Genomic DNA, 15572 nt, shown 5'->3' with positions numbered 1-15572 from the left:
CAAATATAATACATGACAAAGGTTTTATTGAATAAAACATTTCATTTAAACAAAAGCATGAGACTCCATGCACAGCTTGCTCAGATAATGCAACAGCGGAAGACTTTCTTAAGGACCTGAGAATAAACATGCTTGAACAGTCAACACAAAGGTTGATGAGATATATAGGTTTAGCATCGATATAACTATAGACCACAAGATTTCATATTTATAAATATATGTACACTCGCAAGTGTATAAAAGTATTCTATAAGTTGTTGAGCATTTCGGTAACCATACTTCACCATTAATGTAGCATATTCCCTTTATTATGAAATCTCCCTACACTGTACCAAGTGTAGTAAAAACGAAGTACTATGCAACCGTTTACGATACTAGAGTGACTAACTCGGTTGGGGTTGTCAAACCCGATAGATCTATCAATAGGATTTGCGCTTACATGTTCTTACAACATGTAAATATTAGTTACCAAGCTATTAGGGAAGATATGCAAAGTGGTACAACTCAACGTAGAATATATTTTAAGTACTTGTGTCTAGGGCGTAAAACATAAAATGCATGTATTCTCATCCCAAAATATTTGTAGAGTTTAAAAATGGGACTATATACTCATGGTAGTAAAAGTATATTAATAATAAGTTTTCAACTTATTAAAGATATAGCCGACGTCCTTGGATTCACGAACCTATAACAATAATAACGATTCAGATAATAATACATGTGAATAAAATAAAACAAGTTCATAGAATACTTATATATTAATTTTTAACATTTTTATGTTAGTAGTCCAAAATAGTTCGAAATGTCCAACAGTCCAATAATCGGTATATATATAATCTTAGAATTACCCCACGACGTATTGTATACGTATTGTCCTTGCATCAATCCAGAGACGTATTGTCTTAGAATTTACCAAAACGTATTGTATACTTATTGTCTTAGGATTTATCAAAACGTATTGTATACTTATTGTCATGGAATGTACCAAGATTATTATATATATATATATATATATATATATATATATATATATATATATATATATATATATATATATATATACAATCTCGGAATTAACTAAGATTATAATATTTTGTTATACTAATGATAACATGTCCAAATATATATATAGGATATAGGAAAAGTTAGCAAGGATATGGTTAATATAGTTTTTACAATATAAATTTCGTCCATACAACGTTAATTTTAGCAGATTTTGTTTTGCTCGCCAAATATTCATTACAACTCCGTTTAAAGTGAATCAAATTGCTAAGGATTCCTTAAGAAGTTAATTTTTCAAAAAAAATTCTAAAAGTTCAGCCCATGTATTAATATTCAGAGTTTTACCCTCTTTTTGTACCGGTGGACAGATTTGGAAGAATCCCGGCACCCACCCAATATATGATTTTTGATAAAATACTTCCACTTTGTCTAAAATCATGAAAAACATACTGGAACTCAAAGTCTAAGATAGGTTTTTAATTCCCAATCCAAAACAGCCCGCTTTTTACCGAATGGAGATTAAACGATATATGTTAAGTTTCAAGGTGTTCTTCATATGTACAAGTTATAAGTTCTTATATTAACTTAATATAACATCATAATACATATAAATAAGTGTTATTAGAGTTAAGTTAGAAAGATTAGATTAGTTTTTCAAATAAATTTAGAATCAACTAAACTATGTTCTAGTTTATAAATTCTTATATAGATAGCTATAAACATATGAATTGAACAAGAATTTATGCAAGGTTAATACCTTGATTTTGAAACTTGAACTTGCTAGAAATAGATGAAGAACAAAGAAAGGGATACTAGAACAAGAGAGAGTATGTGTGTGTAAGTAAACATGAAGTAAAAATTAGAAAATGAAATGGTAAAAATTTGATCAAATATGGTGTCTTTATTTACTAGTTGTAATTTGTCATTTTGTGAAAAATATCTAGTATAAGTTAAAAACTATTAGGTCATGCATGACATATTATTCCATTACTGAAAATTTCTATTGGTATATACCAATTGTAAGTATTTCTAGAAGCTGCGTATAATACACGTATAAATATCGTATAAATACGAGTAGGATTCTTGAGGAAATTAAACGAAAATACGAGTATAGCTATCCTTTATATGTATTAGTATATTATAAAGTGTATTCAATACTTGTAAGGATGTATTTACACTCGTAATACATTATATGTAAATACATTTTAACATAAGTTAATTACGTCGTTTAAATAGTAACATATATATTGTTCAAAAACTCTTTAAATTAGTAGTATGAATATATATATATATATATATATATATATATATATATATATATATATATATATATATATATATATATATATATAATGCTTTTTTAATATACTTAATGAGATATTTAATTATTATATTTTCAAGTTAGATATAAACCATATATCCATATATATATATAAGTATATGTTTAATATAAGTTATGACGTTCGTGAATCATCGAACAAATGGTTGGTCAATTGTTTGTATGAAACTTATTTCAAAAGTTTTAAAACTTGTCAAAATTTATTAATTATCATGTCGGAATAATGTTATCATGTAAAGATTAAGTTTAAATTTTGGTCGGAAATTTTCGGGTCGTCACAGTACCTACCCGTTAAAGAAATTTCATCCCAAAATTTGATTGGGATCGTCATGGCTGAAAATAGGTATGTTTTCATGACCCATAAGAGCTGAAAATTTGAGTTTTATCATCATTGGGTAATATAGATAAATCAATTTGATTTTGTAAAGAGTACGAGTGAAGCTATGGCAAAAGAGTGAAAATGAGTAAATACATGTTCGTCTTATCCGGTGACGTAGCCACGGTTGATTTTTTGAATTCAAGGAATTTTAGAAGAAAATCCTCGAAATCTAAATAAGATTCGATTCTTTGAAAATTGAGGAAATTATGATCATCTTTGGTTAAATGCGATAATCTATTTTGATTGCCCTGTCGGATATTTCACTATAAATCCACCCCCTTTCATTTTCTTATTTCCACAGCTCATAACTTCTATTCTTCCTCCCTCAATTCATACTTTAAAGCATTCGTCTATATGCTCCATCCAGTTTTGATTCTTGATATACTCCCAACTTTCATATATGTCATTCTTCTTTTTCATCTGCCACCAGAAGAATCTATTTACTTCTACTATACTCTTGGTTTTATAGTGTTTTTAGTTCTCCCGTGTCTTTATATTGCTATATGCATCAATATACATGGTTTGTAATTTCTGAGTTATTGTTGGGCTTTATTTCTTCCCTTATATTTCGGAATCCCTGCTTCTGTCTTTCTATAATCACTGACATCCACAGTTAATGCTCTCTTCTATTTACTGCGATTTATACTCTCATTTCTATTTTGGAGCTTCATCCTTTTGTTTTCTCTTCCCGACTTTAAGTCAAGCGAATAATGGTCCAGAATTTGTAGACATGAATTTTTGAAATGAACATCGTTAATGTTCTAAGAAGGAAATTGTAATGGCACGATCCTGATTTGTCAAATTACCAGAATACCTCGGAAAAGACCGAATCATCAAGAAGAATATTTTCTTGATATGTTTAGAGGTTAAGTAGAATACCAGAGTCGTGTAACATGGCACATGATGACGTTATGATATGTGAATCATCACGTTCCATTTAGAAACTCAGCATGACTTACTGTAATATAATGACGTTGATCAACTGTCATTATATTATACTAACTCATGCTTCAGTTCCTAACACTACTTTAAAACATTCATATTTTAAACTCGAAGGTTTCAGAATTTAGAAACTAAAATAGTTTCTTTTATGATGTAACACAGATTAGCGCGAAAAGATGAATTATTTCAGATAAGAATAGTCATGAAAATATCTTCAAAAATATCGAGGATATTTATAATGAAAGATACGATGATATCTTAGAAGTTCTAATATCAGAGGATGATGAAGAATATTGTCCGCAAGGGTTCAGAGTCAGGAGCAAGGTATTCGTTAATGACTTCAGTAGATACTGAATTATTTGGATTCTTTGAAGGTAGGTTTCATCCTTGTGATTTGTCCACAGCCTCCTTCATGGTTTGCTCAATCTGTTTTCCAGTTCCAGACCTTCTCTTTTTCTGTGCTTTACTAACACAATATTCTTTATCATCAACTTTTGATGTTACGGTTGTCTACAGTTTCTGCTGCTTCATTCAGCTTTTTCAAACTTCATAGTACTGATTCGTAGGCAGAAGTGCTATTCCGGATTTCAGAATTATAATTCCAGGAGATAATGTTATATGTATATGCAGAAATGATGTGAGATTCAAGAATAATTATTGATGCTTCCTGGGGTTTGGTATGAAAATTATGGTTACAAGATGTAGATGGGTACATGACAAGGTTTTATAGTGATCTTTCAGAGAGATTTAAGTCAAAGAGCAATAAAGTTGCTGGTAAGCTTACTACTAATGTGGTAGAATATAAAAGGTTCCCCGGTAATGATGGCGAAAAGACAACGTATATATCAGGGTTATAATAAGGCTACTCCGGATGAAAAGTCGAAGTTGTCTTGTTGGAGCTGTGACAAAATTCGCTATTTTGAAAAGGGATTGTAAAGTTATTTTGGTTAATAATAATGCGAAAGGATTTAACACGAATACGTGTTGAACCTTTGCTTAGGTTCCAAGTATCCTATGAATGCATATCTATATGCAGATATTCTTCGTATGTATCGTGTGATTAGTTCATTCTCTCGATTGTTCCTTAGTTGAGGTGTTTTCAAGAATTTTGAAGGGTTTGAACACAGATTATAATCGTTAATATACATATGATGTTCTAGCACAGTTTTGAAGTCAAAGTATAGCTTTGAAAGATGAAGGAATCTAAGAGTGATGTCTTCTGTTAAATCTTGACTTCGATTTTGATTTGTCAAAATTAGAATATGTAATCAAATTTGGATGAAAATGGTTGTTTTGATTTCTATGAAAGAATGTATATTGTTGTGAAAGTAATGAGTATAGTTGATGATTTGCTGAATCAGAATCTAAGAATATAACATATTGATTGTAAATTTTTATATATCTCTCGGGTATTACCTACCCGTTAAGAAAAATTCACAAGTAATGTTTTGTACCAGAGAATTTTATTAAAATCTTTATGAAAATATATGTATATTTTCTTCAGATGTAATACAGATTTGATGAGTTAAGTTCATTTGATCTTAGGCTAGAGTTAGAAATGAATAATCTCTAACATTAGAGATTACATAATTGCCACATAATGTTTCTCCAATGAAGTTATAGATTAATACTTCATCGGTTATTGTTGTTGGTACTCCTTGGTATCTATGGTGCGTGTGATATTGATGCTCGAGGTACAGATTGTGATGTTGATCAGGTGTGGGATGCGGATGTTGTTGTTGGTGGTGGTGATGGTACTGTTGTTGCCGGTGCCGCTGCTGGTGTTTGTGACCTTTGTACCATATTCTCCAAAGCCATTACCCGAGTGCGAAGCTCGCCGACTTCTTCTATTACTCTGGGATGATTGGTGGTTCGGACGAGTGGGTGAATAAGACCTAGAATGTGAGATAATATGTAATCGTGATGAGACACTCTGGAAATGAGAGAGAAAATGGTGTCTCGAACAGGTTCACCGGTAAGTGCTTCAGGTTCTTCACCAAGAGGGCAATGTGGTGGATGGAAGGGATCACCTTCTTCTTGTCTCCAATGATTAAGTAGACTACGAACCAATCCCCAATTCATCCAAAATAGATGATGGCTAATTGGTAGATCCATTCCGGTCACACTGCTTTCGGAGCTCGAGTGAAACTCCATATCTGAATTCGAGGGACTTGAACTAGTGGAGAGTTCCATTTCGTACGATTGAATAAAGGATTTTTCGATATGAAATAATTTTCGGTTATCGGATGGTATTCTAATTACATAGAATATCTATATATATAGAGCAAAAGATTTCATAGATTACGGAGAAATTTATGGAATATGTTAGGCAAAGTTTACAGTAACGGATATGTTAAGATATGAATTAGCAGATACGCTAAGATATGAATTTTGTCTATACACTATTCATGTAATCAATACAGTAAGATGTATCTAGACTAAAAATGATAAGCAGGTGATTTTCTAAGGGTGATAAGTAGATGATTTCCGACTAGAAATGATAAGCAAAACTTTTGACATGCAGTTAAGGTCGAAGTCCAGACTCACTAATGAATCTTAATAACTATCCGTTAGACACACTAATGCAAGACCTGGTTCGCTAAGACCACCGCTCTGATACCAACTGAAACAACCCGTCCATATTACTATAAATGCATTACGTTATTCATTATCCCATAGCGAGGTATTTGACCTCTATATGATACGTTTTAGAAAAATATTGCATCCGTTTCATAAAAAGCACACCATTATTATACATAATGCATGTTTTAAACAATTGGGCGATTATTTAAGGAATAATCCCCATAATACATCGGTTTTCAAATACTACACACATGACATAACAGTCAAATATAATACATGACAAGGTTTTATTGAATGAAACATTTCACTTAAACAAAGGCATGAGACTCCATGCACAGCTTGCTCAGATAATGTAACAGCGAAAGACTTTCTTAAGGACCTGAGAATAAACATGCTTAAACAGTCAACACAAAGGTTGGTGAGATATATAGGTTTAGCATCGATATAACTATAGACCACAAGATTTCATAGTTATAAATATATGTACTCTCGCAAGTGTATAAAAGTATTCTATAAGTTGTTGAGCGCTTCGGTAACCATACTTAACCATTAATGTAGCATATTCCCTTTATTATGAAATCTCCCTACACTGTACCAAGTGTAGTAAAAACGAAGTACTATGTAACCGTTTACGATACTTGAGCGACTAGCCCGGTTGGGGTTGTCAAACCCGATAGATCTATCATTAGGATTCGCGCTTACATGTTCTTACAACATGTAAATATTAGTTACCAAGCTATTAGGGAAGATATGCAAAGTGGTACAACTCAACGTAGAATATATTTTAAGTACTTGTGTCTATGGCGTAAAACATAAAATGCATGTATTCTCATCCCAAAATATTTGTAGAGTTTAAAAAGGGACTATATACTCATGGTAGTAAAAGTATATTAATAATAACTTTTCAACTTATTAAAAATATAGTCGACGTCCTTGGATTCACGAACCTATAACAATAATAACGATTCAGATAATAATACATGTGAATAAAATAAAACAAGTTCATAGAATACTTATATATTAATTTTTAACATTTTTATGTTAGTAGTCCTTTGTTAGTTGTCCAAAATAGTTCGAAATGTCCAACAGTCCAATAATCGGTATATATATAATCTTAGAATTACCCCACGATGTATTGTATATGTATTGTATTTGAATCAACCTAGAGACGTATTGTATATGTATTGTCTTAGAATTTATCAAAACGTATTGTATACTTATTGTCTTAGGATTTATCAAAACGTATTGTATACTTATTTTCATGGAATGTACCAAGATTATTATTATTATATATATATATATATATATATATATATATATATATATATATATATATATATATATATATATATATATACAATCTCAGAATTAACTAAGATTATAATATTTTGTTATACTAATGATAACATGTCCAATATATATATATATATATATATATATATATATATATATATATATATATATATATATATATATATATATATATATATATATATATATATATATATATAGGATATAGGAAACGTTAGCAAGGATATGGTTAATATAGTTTTTACAATATAAATTTCGTCCATACAACGTTAATTTTAGCAGATTTTGTTTTGCTCGCCAAATATTCATTACAACTCCGTTTAAAGTGAATTAAATTGATATGGATTTCTTAAGAAGTTAATTTTTCAAAAAAAATTCGAAAAGTTCAGCCCATGTAATAATATTCAGAGTTTTACCCTCTTTTTGTGCCGGTGGACAGATTTGGAAGAATCTCGGCACCCACCCAATATATGATTTTTGATAAAATACTTCCACTTTGTATAAAATCATGAAAAACATACTGGAAGTCTTATTTACATATGTTAACATATTTCCAAAGTCTTAGCTTTGAACTCAAAGTCTAAGATAGGTTTTTAATTCCCAACCCAAAACAGCCCGCTTTTTACCGAATGGAGATTAAACGATATATGTTAAGTTTCAAGGTGTTCTTCATATGTACAAGTTATAAGTTCTTATATTAACTTAATATAACATCATAATACATATACTTAAGTGTTATTAGAGTTAAGTTAGAAAGATTAGATTATTTTTTCAAATAAGTTTAGAATCAACTAAACTATGTTCTAGTTTATAAATTCTTATATAGATAGTTATAAACATATGAATTGAATAAGAATTTATGCAAGGTTAATACCTTGATTTTGAAACTTGAACTTGCTAGAAAGAGATGAAGAACAAAGAAAGGGATACTAGAACTAGAGAGTATGTGTGTGTAAGTAAACATGAAGTAAAAATTAGAAAATGAAATGGTAAAAATTTGATCAAATATGGTGTCTTTATATACTAGTTGTAATTTATCATTTTGTGAAAAATATCTAGTATATGTTAAAAACTATTAGGTCATGCATGACATATTATTCCATTATTGAAAATTTCTATTGGTATATACCAATTGTAAGTACTTCTAGAAGTTGCGTATAAATACCGTATAAATACGAGTAGGATTCTTGAGGAAATTGAATGAAAATACGAGTATAGCTATCCTTTATATGTATTAGTATATTTTAAAGTGTATTCAATACTTGTAAGGATGTATTTACACTCGTAATACATTATATGTAAATACATTTTAACATATGTTAATTACGTCATTTAAATAGTAACATATATATTGTTCAAAAACTCTTTAAATTAGTAGTACGAATATATATATATATATATATATATATATATATATATATATATATATATATATATATATATATATATATATAATACTTTGTTAATATACTTAATGAGATATTTAATTATCATATTTTCAAGTTAGATATAATCCATATATATATATATATATATATATATATATATATATATATATATATATATATATATATATATATATATATATATATAGTATATGTTTAATACAAATTATGACGTTCGTGAATCGTCGAACAAATGGTTGGTCAATTGTTTGTATGAAACTTATTTCAAAAGTTTTAAAACTTGTCAAAATTTATTACTTATCATGTCGGGGTAATGTTATCATGTAAAGATTAAGTTTAAATTTTGGTGAAATTTCCGGGTCGTCCCAAAATATATATGAAAAGTAATAATACAAACATAGTAACATATGCAATAATATAGATGACTTCAATCACGGATCAATTTAGGACAGATTTATATATAATAATATTACTAATATAATAATAATAATAATAATAATAAACGTGTTAAAATAACCTAGCAGCCGGATCATTTGAATTTTATTACCAACCGTTTTAGCATGGAGAGTGTATTATGGTCCGTTGGTAATTAGTGGCGGATAAAAGTCTCCTGAAAAATCCCAAATTTTTATAATAATTATTTTTATTTACTATAATCATTATTTAAAAAAAATCATTAATTGTTTAAAATTATTAAATATAAATTAAGTCAACTGTTCCCGCTCGATCCTGGGTAAAATATAAAAAGTGTTATAATTTAATAATTAGATCCTAAATATACTTTTAGTAAGCCTATAATTTATATAAATAATTTTCGGATCACCATTTATTTTTAGAATCATATAAGTTCGTATTTAGACTTATCTAAATATTAATCGAATGATAAACGAGGGTTACAATCATTTAATAGTTATATTTAATATACATTATATATATAGATTCATTTTAATAACAGCTTAACTATATCGTATATTATTTTCCATTTTTAGTTCTAATGATTAAATCGTATATTATTATTTCAAGTTATAATATATACATATATTTATATTTATATATATATATATATACACAATTAATTACAATTAACTGTTCGTGAATCGTTGGGAATAGTCGTAGGGTAATTGAATACATGAATATAATATCGTATCAAGAGTTTTGAGACTCAACCTAACAGACTTTGCTTATCGTGTCAAAAATATAATATCGTATCGAGAGTTTGATTTAAAATTAGTCGAAATTTTCTAGGTCGTGACATATATGAGAGGCTCGCCACTCTACAACCAGTCAATGAGCAGCCATACTATCATTACTTTGATATAGCTCCAGCTGCTTCTCCATGGCCTGGTAAATAATGGAGGCCTCTCAAGTTCATCATCGATCCTACTACTAGTAAATGTGTCATGCAAAATGTTCCTGATTCGCTAGTACCTTCTGATTCATCAGCTTCTTCCTCATCATCTTCTTCATCTGATGATGATGCTGATAAAGGTACTGGTAAGGGCGAACCAGTCACTCATGATAATGTGACTGGTTCCAAAGACCCACCAGCGGATCTCACTGATGATGCTGATAATGATGCTGACAAGGATACCAGTGGTTCTAAACCTTCGGGTGAAGGTAAAAATGATGGTGATCATGGTGATGAGTCAAATTTTGACCTTCCACCTCCACCACTCCACGGAGGTACTCCTGTGTTAGCTGCTACTGATTGCCCCTCAACCAGTAGCTTTGATCCTACTGAGGTGGCTGCCATTTCCACACTGGCTGTTTACCGTACAGTAGCCAGAATCACACCAGATCTACAAAGAACCATCCGCACTACTCTTGTTGATCAAATGACTGAAGCCATACGCAGAGCTTGGGATGTTACAACTTCCACTATTGAAGCCCAGCTCATTCAAGTATGTGCTTTTGCTGATCTTGCGGTGGATGCCATTGTCCAATACCATGAAGAAGAGGAGGACCTAAAAAGGCGAATCATCTCTCACAATGAGTATACTGATCATATTACTCTTCTTCAAGCTGATCTTGATGCTTCTAATAGAAGGATTCTCTTTCTAAATGAGGAGAATAGGGTCTTAGAAGAGAGATTGGATTCGCAGGAACAGAAAATGGCCACAATGGTTCCTGCCTCTGCTTATGTTCAAATGGTGGAGACTATGCAACGAATGGCTGCCCTGCAAGCTGATGTTAGGGCTACAGTTGATCAGATGGCCATGGGTATTGCAAGGAATGAAGTCAGAACTTCAAACATATGTCTCAGGCAATATGGCATAGATCCTGATGCCCATCTATCTCCTGCTGATGCTGACTGGAATAACTTTGCTTATTCAGTTCCTGAGTCAGACAGTGACCTTGATCCACATATTTCCCATGATCATCCTTCTGCCCGTGCTGATGACAAAAAGGGGGAAAAGAAGTCTAAAAAGAGAAAATAATATGAGGGGGAGCATGAGCATGAAAAGGCTCTAAAACAGCAAAGGAGGGATGGTGATGATGGTGGTGATGGTACTGGTCAAGGTTCTGGCACTAAGCTCAACAACGCTCATACTGAAGCATGTGTCCAGGCAGCTGGTGAATCTCAACCCAGTGTGTCTGCCACATCTGTGGATGATATTCATTCTGGCAGTAAGCCCAGTGATGTTTCTGAACTGATTGTTGCTGAATCTTTTGTTGTTTCTCAAATTATCGAAAGGAAAATGAAAAGAAAACTGGAGAGACATCAGAAGAGACAGTAGGATTTGAATGATGCCTTCAATGCTAAATGGGAGGCCTATGCTGCTCGTAAACGACATAGAATTGATCATAGAAGAAGCCTAGACCCTGAGAAGATAGATATTCAAGATGAACTAATTAGAATAAATAAATACAAAAGAGATGCTCGAAAACGAAATGCTAAGTTCATGGTGAAATATAACAAGAAGAAGGCAAAGTTATATGATGAGCGAGCAAACAGAATTAAGAAGATGACACCTGAAGAGATGCAAGATTACTTGGATTCAACTGAGTCAGGAGGAGTTAGAGCTGATGTATTCATGAAGTGACTGGATGCTATATTAGAAACCAACCAATCCTCTCGATCTGTATCTACTGCTCAGCCAGCTACACAATCATAGTCAGCAGAAACCATCAACCTTGATGATGATGATGATGATTTTTGGGGGGAGTATCTTGCTATTACTCCCTATCTGCCTCCACAAGAACCAGTATCAACACAAGAACCATCAGCTGAACCCATGCCAATTGATAAACAAAGGGTAAAATCTGCCCCTAGGGACAATCAGCCCATAAGGAAAGAGCCCTTATTTGAGGCAGCTGATGAAGATACTGTGGCAGTTGTGCCAGCTGATACTAATCAGTCAGCTGGTACTGAAGACACAGCAAGGAGTGTTGTGAGTGAAGACCCAGCCAGAAGTGTGCGGCTAGATGTAATAAATGATGAAGACCCAGCAAAGGTGGATGAGCTGGGTGCTAACAAAGATACTGATTCTGTTGATACTGCTGATTTCACAGTCTAGGGCAGAGGGATGTCAACATTTATTCAATCACCTATTCCTGCCCGGACTCTTGCTTACTTTGACAGGACACAAGATGAACGTATTAACTTTTATTCAGTAGATTTTTCTGGCATAGCAGAATCACGTATGTATCCTCCATCTTCCCCAAAATGTCATGATAAACACTCTACTTGGGAAGATGATCCAGCTGCACAGGGTGAGCCAGATATAAGAAAGATGAATCTAGACGAAAGAGAGGCTTACAGGCTAGAGATCACTGTTCTAGAAGTGCTTGAACAACGAGCAGCAGCTATACCTGAAAGGATACGCCACATCAGATTGCTGTACCATCCACTTGATCAGCAATTCTACATTAATGCTTTAGAATTCGGCATTGAAGTTGGTGTGTATCTATACAACAGTGGTCAAAGGCTACATACTGATGCAGAGAAAGCTCTCTTTTATAAGGCTCTACATCTGGACATGGATCTAAAGCAATACTATGATGCCATGACTACTGATGAAGGCAGACAGTTGATTGCTACAGCAAAATCCCTCAACATTACTGCTAATGATTATCTTTTGAGTGTTCAACTTGAAAAGCAAAGAAGGAAGGATGCTGATGCTGAATATGCTGAGAGGCTGAGGCTTCAGGAAGAAGAAGCTAAATTGGCTGCTGACAGGAACTAAGAGGCTAAGTCACTCAAGTTAGCTAAAGCCATTGTTAAGGAACATGAAAAGCATTCGATGAACTGGAAGCTGGTGAAAAAGCACCTGCTGCTGCCCCTATAGAAACTGAACGAACAATAGAATTATATGAACATTACTATAGGAGCAAATATGGTGATGTGCTAACCAGAAGATCAAATCCAAGCAAGATCATCAAGGTGCACAAAGGCACAAAAAGGGCTTTCTCTGTCAGTAGGGAAGGTAATGTTCAGGAAAGAATTGACTACACTGAACTGAGAACCTTAAGGTTCAGTGAATGGATGGAGTTACTACAGTACTTTATTGGCAAAGGTAAAAGTGGTATTAAAGATACACTGAAACCTAAACTTCCAGAGCTCTTCAACAAAGCTGTAAAGTATGGGAATGCACCAGTAGTGAATATAGAAGAAGTTCTTTCTCAAAAGCCTAAAGGTAAGAAAAATACTGGTGAAGGCCCACACAGAAGAGATCCCATCATTCTACCTTATCAGATTCCAGTATTTGACCCTGCTGAAGTGTCTTACTTGTTTCCTGAAGCCTGGGCAGCCCTCAAAGTGAAAGAAGAAGAGCTGTCTGAGGATGAAAAAGATAAAGATAAAGACAGATAGCCTTCTAGTGATATAATTGTATCTTTTGTTATTTATTTTTTCATTATACTATTTTGTAAATGTCTGTATATACTCTGCTGTAATGAAAGTGAAATGAGTTTATCTTCAAAATCATATCAATTTATAAGATATAGATAACTAAGCAAACGATCCCAAAACAAATCAAAAAGGGACAAACTTACTGCCTATTTTTCATTAAGTCCCTTAGTGCTGGCTTTAGTGTTTTTTCTTAATGTCATAGGTTTTGTCATCATCAAATAGGGGGTGATTGTTGAGTCCCCAAAATAATTAAGGATTTAATTATGACAAAACTATAATTTATTTGCACTAAAATGTTACGTGCAGCCAGCACAAGTTTGTTCATGTATAGACAGCAGATATTGATGTGTCGAGTGTTTAGTTTACTGCTTAGTCTACCAGCACAAGGTAGACAGTATTCTTCAATCAGTACATGATGTGTACCCAGCAATTCAAGAATATCAAGTGTCTCAGCAATGAAGAACCAGCACAGCTGGAATGCAGCTCACTACACAAGACAGCTATGCTCTATTACAAGCATAGTGGTTTCCTGAGTGGTCTACATCGATCGTACTATTCAACAGAAGTCAAAGACAAAGTTGAACAAAAAAGGACACCGTCAGCAGCTGACAAGTGACCTTACAAGACCACGTGGGAATGCAGAAGTTTAACGCATGTGCAGACATGTGTTATACTTTGCCAATGCCTAGGGAACAAAATATTCTATTTGTTTAAACAAATAGTTGTGCCAAACCGAATTGGGGTGTTCCTGCAAATAGCTACCAAAGATGAAAGAGGAGAGCACGCTCTATGATGCAGTTGTCCCCACAAGTACAGACATCCTATGTACCAGTGGACAATGGAACAATTACACGGATTATAGGACTACTATAAATTGTTGTATCCATTATTTTATTAACTAGTGGTGTGGATTTTATTATTTAGAGTCCAAAACGTGTAATAGCTTTAAGTTTATCCTCATAGCTATAATCAAGGTAAATCTGTATCAATCAACTATCATTCCGTCAAGGATAGTTGTAATTCTTTGTGATTTAATCAATAAAGAATAACCGTTGAAAAATTACCTTTGACTCTATTTAATTTACGTGCTTGAATACTAAATTGTATTTAACTGTTAAAGTTAATTAAAGAGTGTTGTATTCACTCCCTCTACAATACTCCCGTTGTTTATCAAGGGACCAACGGAAAGTGAGAGGAAATTGACGTTGATATTTTTCTGAATTTTAGTTCCGTGGGAAATTACCGGGAAAGAGATAATTTTTGGTCTATAGCATATTTCTTTTATAGTTGGAAATTACAAAGAAAAAGCTATATTTTGTGGCAATTACTTAAAAGTCAAAATAGTTGACTTTAGGTATTTATGATATTTCCCTATAATAATGAAGGAAGCAGAGCCATATAATTATTTCTTACTAGTTTTCAAACTTATACAAATTTGCTAATTTGATTCAAGTTTTTTCGTATAGAAAAATGGATTCATCATCATCATCATGTTTGGTCTCTAGTTCTTTTAAAAGGAAAAGGGATTCAAGTTCTCCATAAGATGAACATCACCTGTGTAAAAGGCCAAAGAATGATGTGTTTCTGAATTATTCGTTTGAAGATACTGGTAGACACTTTCTATGCCACCTGAAGGCAGCGCTGAAAAGTAGTTGTTTTACCATATTTGACCACAACAGTCTTCCTATTGGCCAAGATGTGAGTTCTGTACAACTGAAGGCAGGGGCGGATTCGGGCATGTTCTAAGTGTGTCATCGC

General features: G+C 32.5%; 1 protein-coding gene across 3 annotated transcripts in view; it reads left to right on the top strand.

Moving 5' to 3' along the window:
• The first annotated feature begins 15213 nt into the window (after positions 1-15213).
• Positions 15214-15572, top strand: part of LOC139886629 (uncharacterized) — a 38501-nt gene continuing 38142 nt past the window's right edge. For all 3 annotated transcript variants that reach the window (XM_071870559.1, XM_071870557.1, XM_071870555.1), the window contains exon 1: positions 15214-15512. The gene's annotated coding sequence lies outside the window, so the exon portion shown is untranslated. The remainder of the gene's footprint in view (positions 15513-15572) is intronic.

Source organism: Rutidosis leptorrhynchoides, chromosome 1, assembly GCF_046630445.1.
Source record: "Rutidosis leptorrhynchoides isolate AG116_Rl617_1_P2 chromosome 1, CSIRO_AGI_Rlap_v1, whole genome shotgun sequence".
Classification (NCBI taxonomy): Eukaryota; Viridiplantae; Streptophyta; class Magnoliopsida; order Asterales; family Asteraceae; genus Rutidosis; species Rutidosis leptorrhynchoides.
The sequence above is the reverse complement of the archived record's forward strand: the minus strand, read 5'-3'. Positions and strand labels throughout refer to the sequence as shown.